The sequence below is a fragment of the Oxyura jamaicensis genome, chromosome 14 (genome assembly GCF_011077185.1).
Source record: "Oxyura jamaicensis isolate SHBP4307 breed ruddy duck chromosome 14, BPBGC_Ojam_1.0, whole genome shotgun sequence".
Lineage (NCBI taxonomy): Eukaryota > Metazoa > Chordata > Aves > Anseriformes > Anatidae > Oxyura > Oxyura jamaicensis.
This window is the reverse complement of record NC_048906.1, coordinates 4,869,377-4,885,028: the sequence shown is the minus strand read 5'-3', so window position 1 is coordinate 4,885,028 and position 15,652 is coordinate 4,869,377. Positions and strand designations below refer to the sequence as shown.

Genomic DNA, 15,652 nt, shown 5'->3' with positions numbered 1-15,652 from the left:
CAAGGGGAGTTTACCCCATCCTGGAGTTGGGCTTTACACTTTTCTGGGCTCTCCGGGGCTAGGGAATCAGCTCCAGGAATGTGAATGCCAACCTGGCAGCAGCATTTGTTCACTACATGCATCAAAGAAAAAAGCAGTTTGCAGAAGAAAGAGTCTTAGGTGAAAGGCTGGTCAAAGCGTGGAGGCAAAAAGAGAACAGGCAGCACAGAAAAAAAGGGGGAAGAGGAAAGAGGAACTTTGTGGGGCTAAGAGGCATGATTTAAGAGGATCTTCACCTTTATCCAGACCAGCCCCTTAGTCCATCATTGTGAAAACTTCTGCTTACAGAAGCTTGGCCCCAGAGCTGGTGAACAGGACTGAGTTCACAAAAAAATGTGCCCTTTTGTGGGGAACCAACAATGTGCAAATTCAGGTCAAATGCAAATGCAGGGCTTCAGCCAAAACGAGTGAGGGAAATCATTTGGAAGATGTCGAAACATCTTGTTTCAACATTTTTCAAAACAAAACATTTATGGCTTCTTCATTTCAAAATAGCTTTTCCTATTTGAACAGCGCTCTGTGTCAAAAGGAGAAGAGTTCAAAAGGTGCAAAAGACCCCAAAAGGGAACAGATCATTGTGGGCTTGGTGGGAGGGATGTTTCAGGTTGAGCTGAGCCAACTCTTTTTGCTGTCTGACTGACGTTTTTCCTCTTGATACTTTTTTTTTTGGTGCAGAGTGAGCAGAGAAATCCCATCCCACAGAGCATCCCTGTGGACCGGGGATGGAGTTTGCAACACAACCACTGCAAAACGCCTCTTTTCTCCTCAGAAACTGCTTTTTGCCCCTTTCCATGCCTCATTTCCAGAGCTGTGGCTGCGGCACCACGCTGCCCTGCCCGTGCGGTGCCTCCCCGTGGAGAGGCCCCCGTGCACCCCGGTGCCGTCCCTTTTTCCCCTCTGCTGTTCCACTCCAGCGGGCGAAACGGGAGCAGGACAGCGGGTGAAAGCATCCCTTTGTGCGAGCTGAACGCGGGCCATGTGCCCTGCCAGCCTGCCCCACGCCGCGCACCCAGCCCCAGATTAGCGCGGCTATCAGGACACATTTAGATATGGACCATTTCCTCCGCCGTCGCCGGCGCAAGGGGGGACGGAGTGTGGGAAAGCTTTTTCCAGGGCGCGGGGCCCTTCTCTCGCCCATGTTTTGCCCAATCCCAGGGCCGGGGATGGTGGCTAATCGGATTCCCACCGCGCCGGGCGCGATGCGGCCGTGGCGTGTGACCCTCCGGGGGTGCGGAGCCCTGTGGGAACCAGGGCGAGGGAGGCTCTGCCAGAAAGGGGGAGATTTTTCAGGGTTCAATAGTCAAGGTCTTTTCCAGCAGGCCACCGTGCCTCGCAAGCTCGCGTCCCACCTGTGATGTGGCGGGGGGGTACGTGTGTGTGTCCCAGCCGGGGACAGCCCAGCGGAGCTGGTGGCATTAACCCTTGGTGGGCTGGGTCACTGGAAATGAGATTAGAGGGGTGGGAAACGCGTGGGGAAAGGAGGGGAAAGGCAGATGCTGTGGTGGAGGCTGCATTGCCCTGTGACTGTGGGAGGTTTGGGCCCAGCTGGGGTCCGACCTGCCACCCTGCTGCTCCGTGGGCTTTGCAGCGCCGAGCAGTGTGCAGGCGGTGTGTCCCTGCACTCCAGGTCCCCAGAACCGGGTGCTACATGGGGGCACCCTGCCGGATGGCACTGGTATCCCCTTTCTGCCACTGAACAGGGACAATAGAGAGGCTATGTGGGTTCTTCACAACTAGGGGCACAATGGGGAGTTCTGGGACCCTGTCTATGTAAAACCCTGTGGCTTGATGCAAGTTGCTGTGTGCTGGTTCCCCTCCTTAGCAGCTGCTGCACCACTCCCCCAGCGATGGGGACCATCAGGGCTGGTGCTGGTGGATGCCAGGGCTGGGAATAAAAAGAGCTGTGCTCCATGGTGGGGGTGAGGACACCCAAAAGGTAAGGCTGGTAAGTGTGGAAGGATAGGATGTATCTCTGAACAGTTATTCCCTGCTGAAGAGGGGTTTTGCGGCCAATGGGCCATCCTGCTGATCCCGGCTCACTCCATCATCAAGGAAAACCTTGGGAAAGGCCCTGGGGACTGGTGCTGGGGCAGCCCGTGGGAATGGGCTGGAGCAGGAACCCCCGCGGGGCCATTTCCCAAACCCAGTGTCAATCCTGCCACCTCCTCCCGCCACCCCTGCGGCGCCTCCCGTGCTGCCCATGGCCTCCTGCCGGGCAGGGGCTCCCCGGGCCCGCGGCCGCGGTGCAGGGAAGCAGGATGGCAAACTTCACACCACCGTGTCAGGCCAGCTCCCAGCACGCCGCCACCTCCTCCTCCTCCTTCAGCTATTGCCGCGAACGCATCAGCGGCAGTAAAGAGGTTAATGGGAGCGGGAGGAGGGAGCGGGGGAGAGCGAAGCTGTTCCCATGAACCGGCTCCAAGGCTTTTACAGAAGCAGAGCATCTGGCCACGGGGCTCATTTGCCCTGGAGCAGATGGTCCTGTCCTCTGTCCCCGGCCTGGGCGGTGGGGCTGGGGCTGATGCTGAGCCCAAGGAGCCTTTTGTCACTCGGAGATTTCGCAGGAGGCAGCGCCGAGTCCCACGGGGAGGGGGAGAGGTCCCTGGGATTGCTTGGGAGTTCTCAGCCTAAACAAGCTCCTGTAGGTGATTTTTTTTTAAAGCCTCCAGAACTCAGGGCTGACCCCTTCACCCAGAGCCCCAGTGCTGGGCTCACAAGGTCCCTGGGGGCTGCTGTGGGGCTGCCTTTGTCCATACTGGGGAGATCCACCCCAAAACCAGCCACCACACTCACCACAGGGCTGAGCAAGGCGTTGGGTGGAGAGCACCCTTGCCAAGGATGACTCAAAAAAAAAGATTTACGACTTGATGGTTCAGTGCTGTAAGGAGGGCTGAACTCAGCAGGCTCCCGGATTTCCTAAGAGGAGCCTCCTTGTGCTGCGCTGGAGGTTTCCCTGCCTGGGGCTGCTGGGCAGGGCTGGGCTGGGCATGGTCCTGGAGCAGGACCTCAGCATCACGCTCACCCTGGCATGAATTGTGCCTCTGGTTGGTTTTCTCTCCGTGGTACCAGGTGTGACATTTATCATTGGAGCCTGGAGCACTTTGCAATCAGCTGCCTTGTGCTCCTGCCCCATCCCGAGTCCCCTGATAACAGGGGGCTGGGGGGAGCCAAGGTGCCTCTCTCTTCCCATGTCACCTCCAGCTGGGCCATGCCAGGCTCCACCTCCATCCTCGCTGGAGAATAACCTCCTTGCTAACCCCTTTCTGCAGAGAGACTCGAGCTTCCTGATTTATCCATATCTGGGATTGCAATCTCCAGCAAAATAGCTCTGGGCCGTCTCCTCAGCAGCTGTGACATAATTATTGTTACCAGAGATTCAGGCAAAACCTCCCTGTGCTCTCCGAGCACTGCAGCACTTTCTCACCGCCGCTCCCTGCTCTGGAGCGGGGGCTCTGAAGCAGCCCCTTCCTCTTCCAAATACCTGCACTGGGGTGGAAGATGTGAGGTCCTTCTCTGGGATCAGTTTTGCCCTTCCTTAGGGGACTTCATACCATGACACCTCTTCTTTTGTCTTCTTGCCAGGCTCTTAAAGCAATGACCTGTCCTCATATTATGCAGTTGTTTTTATTATGCAGTTTTTTTTTATTATACAGTGATTTTTAGAGATGCTGCATTGCTGGGGAGTCCCGAGGCCTCCTCTGTGCAGGGGGGGAGGATTGGCTTTGCCAGCTCCTCAAGGATTTCTGCTGAGCCTGGCCTGAAGACCTGTCTGTGCCCACGGAGGTGGGAGAAATGGCTGAGCTCGCCTGGGCCTTCAGATGGGCCTCCGTTATCCCCATCATCCCATGGAAACCACGTCTTCCCCCATTCCTTTGCCAAGAATAAAGAGAACTGATGACATCTGCAGCGTTACCAGCACGTTCCTCAGCCCTCCAGGTCTCCCAGCTTCCAGGACAGCTGTAAGTTATTCTCGGAGAGCCGATATCCTCCCATCCCACTGGATTTTCCTACCTTGGCTCCACCACGTCCCAAAGGGAGGACAACGCTTGTACAGATCTTCCTCTGGAAGCCTGTTTACCGGAGGACGGGAGCAGTTTTCCAGATGTTCTGGAGGGAAGTGGCTCCATCCAGGGACCTGCCCATCGCGCGCTGCGTGTCCCCGCCAGGACATCTTTTTCCTCGCGTGGAGGATGTGTGTGTTCGGCAGCCGGCCCGGCTCGCAGAAGCCTGGACCCGCTCCCAGACACCCTGGCCAGGGCCACGTCCGACGGGCTGCACGCTCGCACAAGCCGTGGCAGGCGGCCTCGGGCGGCCTCACGCCAGCCTTGCTGTCGCACTCCCCAGCTGCGGCACAGACTTCTCTGCTCATCCAAAAACATCCCTTCCTGGCTGGAGGCACGCCTGGAGGTCCTGGCCCCTTCCTGGAGAGCCATCCTGGATGGCACAGATCCCCCTGGTGTCCCCCCCCTGCCTGCCCCGTTGTCCCCAGAATGCTCACATTCATGATTCCCCACCAAACCCAACGTGCTGGCCCACACCAACCCACCGAGGGCACCCGGGCAGAGCGTTGGTCTTCCCAGAACCCATACCAAGGAGCCTTCTTGGCTGAGAGAACTGAGAATAATAAAAGGAAACGCAACGAGCCTGAGCACGATAGCAAGCGGGTAGCAGGGCGCTAAAGACGACAGGGGAAAGTCGATGGCAAGCAGCTGCAGTGCAGATGCTGAGCAGAAACGAAAGCCTCCTCTCCGAGGGCAGGCCGTGAGGGAGCCGCAGAGGCAGCCTGGGATGAGTAAATCGGTTTATCGCGAAGGGAGGAGGTCGTTTGTCACCTTAGGCAAAACCAGCGTGTCACAAATGGGAAACTGCAAATTCTCCGTGACAGTGTGCTGCAGCGGAGAGAAACCACAGATGATGCCGAGGAGAGGAGCCAGGACACTGAGGCATTCAGAGGAAGCCCTGGGCAGGAAGAGAAAGGTCTTGATCCAACTGCATCCCGTGTTTAGGTTTAAGCAAGTAAACAGTCCCATTCATGCTCAAGTGCTTTAATGTTTTATTGGGCCAGGATTTCAAAAGTGATGAAAAGTCTGCATGAATCCAGAGCAGAGACTCAGAAAAGAGAGGGGAGAGGAACTGATCAGTCAGTGCGAGAAGGCTGGAGATAAGGGACGGGTCGCAGGCTGCTTTCTATCAGCGAGGCTTCACCGGGGTTACGCAGCTCCTCAGCAGCGAGAAGCCACAAGTGGCTTCACACGGACTCAACGCAGTCAGCATCTGTAGTAAATCAGGCAGTTTAATGGGATCAGGATGGGAGGGGTGCTGATGTCTTTGGGAAGGAGAGGTGCTGCAGGCTCCTTCGACTTGTCAGTGCTCTCAGTGTCCTCCCAGCTGGGATGGGCAGGGTTGTGCAGCAGCCAGGTCTGCCAGTGCTGGAAGGGGCTGCATGTCCCCAGATGGGACACCTGGCACACAAGCTGGTGCTGCAGCACAGCCCGAGGACTGATGTCCCTCCTGCATACCCCGCAGGCAGGTGTCCTCCCTGCTTTGTGAGGGGCTGTGGGAGCTCTGTGCATGGCAGTGCCAAAGGGCATGGGGGAGAAAACGAGACAGCCCTGTGCCTTCCCCTGCATTTCCCTACTTGTCACTGAGTTTTTAGAGTTCTTGCTGATGTCAGAGCCAGGGATGAGGGCATGCATCCTCTTCCCCATCCCCACTTATACATGGTGATCACTCTCTGTCCCTCAGTGCATGTGTGTCTCACCCTCTCCATCTCCATGCTCACGCTCAGGGGATGCTTGCCAAGGGCGCAGGGCTTCCATCCATACCTGCTCTTTTACGGACATCTGAGTACAGAAGAGGAAGTGCCGGCCAGCAGCTGTTGGCACCAGGTCCCTCCGGACCACGGGACGAGCCGCCCGGCGGGCCGGTCGGGAGCACCGGTGCCTTTCGGCATTGTCCTAAAGCTCCCGGCCCAAGCCGTGCCGCGGGTTCCCACAGCTGCACGACAAAGGAGAGACAACAGGCTCCTCTGGGGACAAAACCTAATCTGAGAGATACCGGGCTGAGAAAGCTCTTCCTAAAAAAGCCACAGTCAAAAGCTCTCGGATGCCCTGTGTCCGCGGATACCCGATACGGCCGCCTGCGGTACGATTACCTCCAGGCAGGCTTTGTCTGCCATGGCTCCCCTGAATGTCACACTTGTTCCCAAATACCAGCGGGAAACAATGCAGGGGCAACACAAGGAAAAGCCTCCTCTGTCCCTCCCAGCCTGAGAGTAAATATCAAATGCCGGTGCTGGAGGGGAGGGAGGGGAATGGTGTGCGAGGAGACAAAAAGGAAAAAGCCCGTGGTCGAGAAATGCCACGGGGAAACTGGGTCATGGCTATAGGGTGACGGGCAGAAAAGGGGCCCTGCTCTTGGATGTGTTTGGTGGCCTCGTGAGCAGCCCCTTCATGCACAGCTGCTGTAGCCTCTTCCCCACAGACTGAATGGTGTGAGCTGGATGTAATCTAGTTTTCCATCCTTATCTGCCCTCCCTGCTGGCGGTGAGGTCAAGTCCTCTTCAGCCCCCTCCTTCCTGGAGGCCACACATGGTTTCTTCCTCTCGCAGCGTGTCCCTTTGTCACTTGAAGGGAGTGTGTGCCCAGCTGGGTGTGCCAGCAGGCCGGTGGCTGGCTCTCCGTGTCTCCCTGGGATGGGGAGATGGTCCTCCCATGTGCCCATGGAGCCTGGGCAGAGCAGGCAGGAGCCCAGCTCTATTGAAGGCTTTCTGGAAATGCAGATAATCACTGTCACTGCCACTGCCGCTGTCCTCTTCCCTGCCTGAGGGTGGAAGGGAAAATTGGCTGAAAACATGTTCATGTTGGCACAGCTGGCCTCGCCCCGGCACCCTGGGGCTGATGGAGGGGCTGGTGGGTCCGTGCCTGGGCCAGCACATTGGGGAAATGGGGCAGGAAAATGGGATTTTTTGCTAGTTCAGGCTCAAGGTCTGACCTGGAACTCGTTGATGTTAGAGGAATTCTTCCCACTGGTTTTGTCAGGCTTTGTCACAACCTTGTAATGCATCACTGGGATGATGGAAGGAGGCAGAGCAGCAGGAACAGAAGGCAAACGACCTAGAGAAACAATTCCAACTGAGCACAAGGGACTGTAATTCATTGCCTCCTCCTTAAATGATCCCCCTTTCTATCAGTGACTGAAATAAAGTGGAGAAGTGAAAGCTGGGTTTGGGATGGGTGGTTCTGGACTGAAAAGTGCAGGGAAGGGACACCTGTCCTCCCTTAGGTCAGCTTGCAGAGCAGAGAAGGCACAGAGGGATCCAACGGTCCTGTGCAGTAATGAGACCCTGGGGACAAAGCTGGAGGCAAAATTTCATGTTGTCCACTATGGTGGTGGAGCAGGATGGATTGGTAGGGTGGGCCATAAAGGGAAATCCTCCAGTGAGAGAAGTGACCCCCCTGAATGAGCCGCAGCAGGGCCAAGTGCTGAAGCTGCATTTTGGAGACGAATGGAGGCTCACATGTTGCAAGAGCTGATGGAAGACTTCCTGCACAGAGAAGACAACTCAGGAGCAGCCCCGTCTGTTGCCAAATGGCCACACAGGGAGTGTGACCTTGTCCCATCAGATAAGGAGATTTATTCTGCTCCTTTTGATAGGACATCGATTGAGGTTTCCATGCTTGTGAGGGCACTGGGGGTTCAAAGGGCCACAGGGACAGCATGGAGCAACAAAACACAAGGCTCTTGGCTTTGCCCGGAGATTTATGGACTCGGTTAGTCTCAGAGCAAGATTGGTATGAACATCCCACTGCCTGTGCCCAGACCAGAAAAGCAGACTCCATCAAACCCGCCACTCTGAGATGAACTCAAAATAAGCCTCAAGACCCCTGGCACATCGGGAGCCCAAATATTTTGGTGCTCCAGAACGGATGAGCTCAGCACACAACGGAGCAGGAGAGCAGACCCGCACCGGGAGGGCAGGCTGTCTGTCTCGTGCTGGCTCTGAAACGAGCCAGGGCCACTTCTGACACTCGCTCAATAAAAATAGCTGTTTTGAGAGGACACAGCAGTGCATTCCTCATGGATTTGGGGCAAGATCCTCAGCTAGGGCAACTCAACGGGATGTCCCCAGTGGCACTGCATCAGCCTGGGAGTGCTCCCTTGGAAATAAAGAGCAGCTGCAGGTGCTGCAGAGCAGGGGGTTTAGCTGAGGGGTTCTCCGTGGACTGAAATCACTGGAGATGAAAGAGCTGAGCCCAGTTTTGGGCTGGTAATCCCTTGCCACCTGTGCATGTGAGGCAGGCGGAGCAGCAGGGCCACATGTGCTCCTCCAGCTCGCTGTCTCCAGGAAGCTTCCCCGCACTATTTTTGCTGCGCTGACCTCATTGCTCGGATCAGCCTGCCCTTTTCCAGCTTCCTCTCCCTGATATCTGACTTTTGCCCCGTATTTCCTCACGCGTTGAGCAATCACCTTAAGACTCTTCTCATTTCTTGAATTCTTGTTTATCTCACCGCAAGGCGCGGGGCTCTGACGGGGCCCTGCCTTCCTGTCTTGCCTGGCCAGTTCCTCTGTTTACCTATAGCACAAATTATACATTTTTTTTCTTTGTTTTGCTTGTTTGTTTGATTGTTTTCTGTTTGTTTGCTTGCTTGTTTTGTTTCTAATCCAAAGCAACTACTTAATACCAGGAGAAATGTTTTCCCTTCTCCTTGCTGCCCATTTCTCCATGGTCCCAGCCACCTTCTCCAGCTCTTACCACCTGCAGAGAGCTTTGCTCCTGTCCTCACCATGGTCAATGTCTAAAATCCCTGCTGCAAGCAGTATTTCCCTGCTTGGCGGAGCCTGGAGTCTCCCAAAGCCTCTAACCAGTCCCATACTGGCAACAGTTGCTTGCAGAGAGGTAAAGGCCTCGATCCCAATGGGACGCAGAGGGGAAATTAAAATCCCTTTGCTCCCCCACCTCCCCGTGCTCCCCCATGACCTCTCTCCCCTCGGTGATCCCACACTGTTCCCTCACAAAGCAAATTCTTCCTGGATTATATTTTAATATCTGCAAAGCCTCAAGTTTGAAAGAAAAACAAATGTGAAACCAGCTCATGAATCTCCTCGATGTGAACAAGGAGAAGCCGCCTCTGTTGCTCCTGAGAGCTTGCAGAGGAGCCCCGTGAGCGGATTAGGGTGGGCAGAGCTGACAGCCACACACTTGGTCAGACCCGGGGATTGAGATGTCAGGAGCTTAAACTGAAAGGAGACAGGACGGGCACGCAGTGCAAGGGGAGAGCATGACGGCGAGCATCTCGGGCGCTGAGCCTCTCCCCATGCATTTCTGATTCATATCCCTGGGGATGCACCAGGAGCACGGTCCTGAGGAAAACCTGCCTGTGGCAGCATCTCATCCCCCAGAGGCTGGGGTCTAGGTGTGAAAAAGAAAAAGCAGGTCTTGCTCTTCCCTGGGCTTTCCCCTTTTGCATTTGACCCAGTTTGAGTTTGGGGGAAATGACAGCTTGTCCGTGGCCAGCCCTCGGGCTGCTCCCTGCTCGGCACATGGGCTCCATGCTTCCTCCAGAATAAGAGCTGTATTATTCTGTAAAACCCAGGAGAGCTATTCTTGGCTAAAGTCTCTTGTCCACCAGAGATGATAACCCACACCAGGATGCTGTTCCCAAATGGGGATGGCAACTAATTCTCTGGTTGGACAGCACCTGAGGTAAACCCCAAAGAAATGCCCTCCTTCGGATGCGGCCCTTTGAGGTCGGAGAATAAAGGGGACGCTCCCAGGGACAGGACAGAGGCTGCCCTGCAGCAGCGAGAGGAGCGATTGCTTTGGCGAGGACGCCTCGTCCCGTCGAAGAGTACAAAATGCATTGCCTCCACCCTTCCTGATGTGAACCTTTCCGAGCCTCGGGGAAGGCACTAAGGAGCTTCCTCGCTTTTTGCTACCAGGTTTTGATGATGGTCACTAGCCTCACTTTCCCCCAGGTGACAGGGGTGTGCAGCCATATATTTTTCTCCGCTATGGCTTCCCAGACCTATATTTTGTGCAAATAAATCCATGTCTGAAGCAAGGCTCTGGGTGTCAGAAGCACCTTTCCACATCCCCTGCTTGTGTTCTTCCCTCTGGGCTCACACATATGGGGGAGTGACTTAAGGGCCCTGCTCAAATCCCCCAGTGAGTGACTGGTGCTGGGCATCCCGGTGTGAGGTTGGTACAGGGCAGGAGCTGGAAGCATCTGTGGGGCTGGGGGCTGGCCCTGGAGTGAATATCATCTGGGGGGGGTCTGGGACCAACTGAGCTGGAAAGAAATGTTCTGAACTCTCTTCTTACTGCCACATGGCTTTGTTCTGGCCTGTCTATGTGTTGGGGCTTAAAATATTCCCTTCCCAAAGGGATCATCTGTTCTTGGTTAGCTACCACAAGGCCATCCCATGGCATGGGTGGATTTCAAGGGATAGAAGGACTTGTCATAAAAGGTTCTCAGCTCCCCAGAGGCTATAAAAAGTGCATTTTAATGAAGCTTAAGAGGTGGATCTGAGTGCTTCTGAACAAGGCGATCCTGGAGCAGCTGGGCTGAAATGTGTTCACGTTGGGAAACCGTTTCTGCGAGTGCCAATATTGCAGGAGCAAATATTGACTTACAAGTATCCCACTCGCATCTGTGAAGAATTCTTTCTCTCTTTTTCCAGTATCTGTCCTTTTCACCTGGAGCCTTTCTTCTGAACAAATGGCTGCTGTAAATTCCGGTGTTGGTAACATCCTTGTCCTCGGGCTGTGGGTGTGCGCTCAAGAGCTTTCATGGAAACACAAAGAGAAGATCATCCTCGCTGTGCCGAGACAGATACCTGCAGATTTCCTGGGGAGCCTTGGATGTTTTGGGTTCCCTGTCTTGAGTGGTTTCCACATCTGTTCATGGTTGGTCTCTATTTCTGAGAGACCTGAAAGCTGAGAGCCTTGGGTTGCCTATGAAGCTGCACAGCCTAGATGAAGGCTTCCCAGAAGATGCTGTGGAACAAGTGATATTCTGTAAGATGGATGTGGAGAAAGGCAAAGACATGCTAACATTAAGCCCTGTGCCCCCACCCCTGTTGGCAGCATGGGGTGAGAGGTGGCAGAGATGCTTGGAGGAGACACAAGAAAGCCCTTCTGCCCCAGCGGGGCTGTGCTGGGACCCTGCAGTGTTTCTGGGTCTCAGAGGAGCTGTTAAAGGGAAAACCACGTGCACATTCCTTAGCACAATAGAGTCCAGCACCAGGACGATGCTGTGGTCCAGGCGCATCCTACGAGGATGAAACCCTACAGGAATACCTGAGAGAGGAAGACTATAGTTAAACTTCCAGTTCCCCCAGAAGGTGGAAGACAATAGGCAGCCACTGAAAGGCATTTCCTGCCCTCCTATTGTTCTTCCCAGGCCCTGACCAAGCTTTGCACACACTGTCTGCAAGGGGACAAACCTAATTACAGCACCGGGTGATGAGCTGTGCACACCCTGTTGTGTGCATCACCCTTGGAGAAGTCCCCGAGCAGCTGGACGAAGGTGTTTCTTGCACATGTTTGCTGCTGGAGACGTTTCTCCATCATGTTGGGCTCACCAGGTCCCCAAGTATCCCAGCTCTCCTCTGCAGAGCCTGATCCCTGCGCGGGGCTGGCACGGGGCTGGGCTGCTCCAGTGGGGGCAAACAGCACGACCCCCCCCCGGACTGGGGCACCCAGGCTGGCTCAGCCTCTGCCTGCCTTTATCTCATCCCAATTCCCAGTCCCAGCTCCCAATTAAATGGTAAAAACACGTGGGATCCAGGCCAGGCACGAATGGTTTCAGCGCAGCAATTAGCCCGACGTGAGCGAGGAACAATTAGCGCTGCTCGCTGGAATCCAGCCATTGTGCCTTTCATTGTATGTTTTTGCCTTAAAAGGGGGCCAGCGTGTTGGGAGGAGAGTGAGGGCCCCCGTTCGCAGAGCCGGGCTGACATTTGCACTATGTTAGTCATGCTACATGTCAACATTTTTGTGAGCTTTCCAAAAACAGAAATTCTAATGGGATGTTTTAATCCCGTCCTCACCCCCGCACGTCCCCCTGCTTCCCCCCATCCACCTCCCACCTCCCTCCTCCTCCTCCCTGCCTCGCACGGCGCTAATACCACCCTCTCGGCTTCAGCTCCCGGAAACCGGCCGAAGCCAGAGCAGTGAAATTCCAATTTAAACTAACATCACATGAAAAATGAACTGCTGCTTTTAATCCCCTTTGTGGGGGGAGTGGGAAAGGAGCAAGCGATTTCCCAGGGGTGCCGTGGGGAAGGGGCTTTCGGAGACCACCAAGGCAAGCCAGGGAAAGTGGTGGGTGAATGAACGCTGCCCCGTGCGCCTTTGGCAAAGGGCTTGGCAGTGGGACATCCCAGGGGTGAGGGAGAAGCCAAGAAGCTGTGATGGCCCAGAGAGAAGCCAAGCTCCCTGGGGTCAGGCAGTGTTTGGAAACAGCCTTGGCAGGAGCGTACCGAGCAGGGGTGACACTTATCGGAGCTGCGCTGGATGCACGCGGGCGGCCACGGGAGCTATCGCTGCTCCGGGGCTGCCCCGATCTCCCTGGGGAGCTGTGGGGATGGGGATGCTTGGGGTGGGGAGCCAAAGCGATTCTGACTCCCTCTGTGCCAGCAAATCTGGGAGACATGGGGCGGTCGGTGGCTGTGAGCAGCAAGGGGGAGGCTGGTGCCCCGTCCATCACGCATGAACTTTAAAGCAGGAGATTTGGGGAGCTATTAAGGCAGGTGCCTTGGGCACGCCCTATACAAAACCTGGCTCCTGCGTATTCCTTGGGGCAACCTGACACCAGTTCCTGGCTCTTTTTCAGAGCTCGGGAGAAGAACGTGACAAAACTGGGGGCTAGGAAGGATGAGAGGCCAGAGCTGAAGGGCCAAGAGCTGCCCAGCTCCTCTGGGGAACAATGTCTGGGGGAACAGGGAGACAATGCCCATCCCCTGCACACAGCACAGCAAATCCCATTTTCACCTCGTGCTGTGACCCTGCCTGCCCTGGAGACAGGCACCTTGTGGGAAACTGAGGCACCCACGCTGGCATCAGCTGGAGCCTCCCTCTTCCATCCATCCATCTGTGCTGACTCCCTTCCCCTCCTGTTTTGACCTTTATTTTTACAATTCTCTCCCCAAATGAAAGCTCCCCTCCCTCCCAGCCTGCCCACGGAGCCCCAAGAGGGGCACCGACCACCGCAGTACCCCCATTCTCCTCCAGCATCCCCCCACCACCCCCCCGTGGCTGAACAGCGACCATGAGAAACCAGGCCACGCAGGTCGCCTGGTGCCCCTGCCTTTCTCTCAGGAGCAGCGTGGCCCTGGGGCCACTGGTGTCCCCCCAGCCCCTCTCCCCCCAGCAACAGGGGCCGTGATCCGGGGGGCAGCGGGCTTGGAAATGGCCCTGGCGGGAGAAGAATGTGGGATGGGGACGAGTGAAGGGGGGGGGACGGGGACACACACCATCTCCTCCCGCCACCACCAAAGCCTGAAATTCTTAGACCTGAAGGAGTCACCACCAAATTCCATTCAACTGACAGAAAAGAAATCAAATCCTTTTAAAGAGAGCCCACTTTCCCCACAAGAATGCTCCCCCGGCCTTTTGTTGCAGCGCTTTGCTTTCTCCCAGCGGCTCGGAGGAAGCTGCTCCAATACATTAACCAGTTTAACTCGCTCGTGACCCCCCCTGCCCGGCGCACAATGAGGCTCTTCGCCCGCTTTTTTCCCCGGCTCCCTTTCAGGAGCTAAATCCCCCGCTGTTCCCCGCTCGCTGCCTCTCTCGCTCAACCTTTCTCAGGCCTCTGCTTCAGCCCAGGGAAATAATAACGCTTTGCATTTCTATAGCCCCCCGGCCCCCGTGGGATCCCGGCGCGCCCTGCACAAATCGCCCCGTCCCCCCGCCCTGCTCCGAGGGGACCCGCAGCCCCCGGAGGGTTTTGGGGTCGGGGAGGGATGGTGGGGTTTGCGTCAGGTCCTGGTGCGGGAGCCAGAGCTGGGGACAGCCACCGAGGGGGACGGGGACGGCTCAGCATCAGGCAGGGCATCCTCAGCACCCGCAGCCACCCCGATGGCACCGCCAAGCCCTGTGCTACAAGGGCAGGGAGGTTTTGTGGTCCCAGGGGGGTAGAAAATGCCAGGCCATGAACAAAAAAATCTGAGCCTCACACTGGGGCTGAATAGCGCTGCCCTGTTCCCTCGCTCACACAATGGCAAGTTAACCAAGCCCAGGACGGGGAGCGCAGAAGTCTGCCGCGGGGCGCTGCGGCTTCCTACCAGTAATCGATGCAAAGTCTCTTTTGTGCTGTCACAAAACCCCAGAAAGAAAAAAAAAAGGGGGAAGGGGGGTGGTGTTTGCAGCAGCACTGTGGCTCCCCAGCTGTCCTCCTCCATCGCATAGCCTAACACGCGGGGCCAAACCCCACTAAATACACTCAGCACCGCGATCCCGATGAAGCCCGCGTTTGACAGAGCTTTTAACCCCTGTCCAACGAGGCGTGGAAATCGTCCTGCAATCCGCAGCCCCGGCACGGCGTTTCTCCCCGATGGCCCAAACGCTTTATTACAGGGAATTTATTTACCCGTTTCGGCAGCCCTGAGAAGCTGTGAGCCTCTTAGGGACCACCTATAGAGCACCGGGGTCAGGCTGTGGAGGGGGCAATGTGGAAGGTTTAAACCAATTTAGAGAGATCTAATCCCGTGGTGTGGCTGGACGGGAGGTGCCCCACACCAGTCCCTGCCCTGGGTCAGTGTGGGGTGAGTGCAGCCAGCTCTGGTGGAAACCAGCATGGGGTTTTGGTGAGGTTAATTTGCAGTGGGAAGGAGCTGGGGTGGTGCCTCTGCCAGCTGTCCAACTGCTAGGCTTGGTTTTGGGATGGGGGAGATGAGGACATATCCCTGAGGTTTGGCTGGGGGTCTGGAAAGCTGCCGAAACCCCACAGCCCCCATGCAGCCATGGCCAGGCTCCCCCCATGGCACCTCAGTGGGATAGGTTATGGGGTGCATCCAAAGCAGGATCATTTCAGGGGGAGGACACAAGATGCCCCTCCTGGGCCAGCCCTGGCATCCCTCCTGCAGAGCAGACATCACAGCTTCCTTCTCCCCTGACCCTTGTGTTTTCAGGGCACCCAAATTCTCCTTGCCCCAGTGCCACCCTGGTTAGGGCGAGGCTCTTGGTACCCAGAAGAGGGGCTGAATGCTGACAAACCGGGCACGGGACACTCCGGAGAGCATCCTCCCTGCAGCAACCTCCGGCTCCCAGCCCTGCAGGTGCCACCCAGCGGGGACAGGCATGGAGACCACTCACCCCATCACCCTGTCCCCTTTCCCCGAGCAGCATGGTGCCTGGCCGGAGACATCGTGTGGCGGGTGAGGGCTGAGCCAGGAGGCCAGGCGCCTGCAGAGGAAGCCACGGGGACACAGCCTATCCCCGGGGAGCTGCGTTCCGGCGGGACAATGCCGATGAAAGAAAGCTTTCCTCCACCACCACGGCACTCTGGCCTCGGAAACAGGGTTAGGGTGGCCTCAGGGGACCCGTGTGCCGGTGGCATGGTGGCTTCCAGACCCCGGCTGTGTTGCTCGGGGCACACAGAGCCCGCA

At 56.5% G+C, this 15,652-nt stretch overlaps 1 long non-coding RNA gene across 1 annotated transcript; it reads left to right on the top strand.

Annotated features, from left to right (window-relative positions):
- The first annotated feature begins 1,859 nt into the window (after nucleotides 1-1,859).
- LOC118174584 lies at nucleotides 1,860-6,109 on the top strand. Its single transcript, XR_004754699.1, has 2 exons — nucleotides 1,860-1,984; nucleotides 3,693-6,109. It is a non-coding gene; the product is annotated as an uncharacterized LOC118174584 (long non-coding RNA).
- Nucleotides 6,110-15,652: the final 9,543 nt, after the last annotated feature.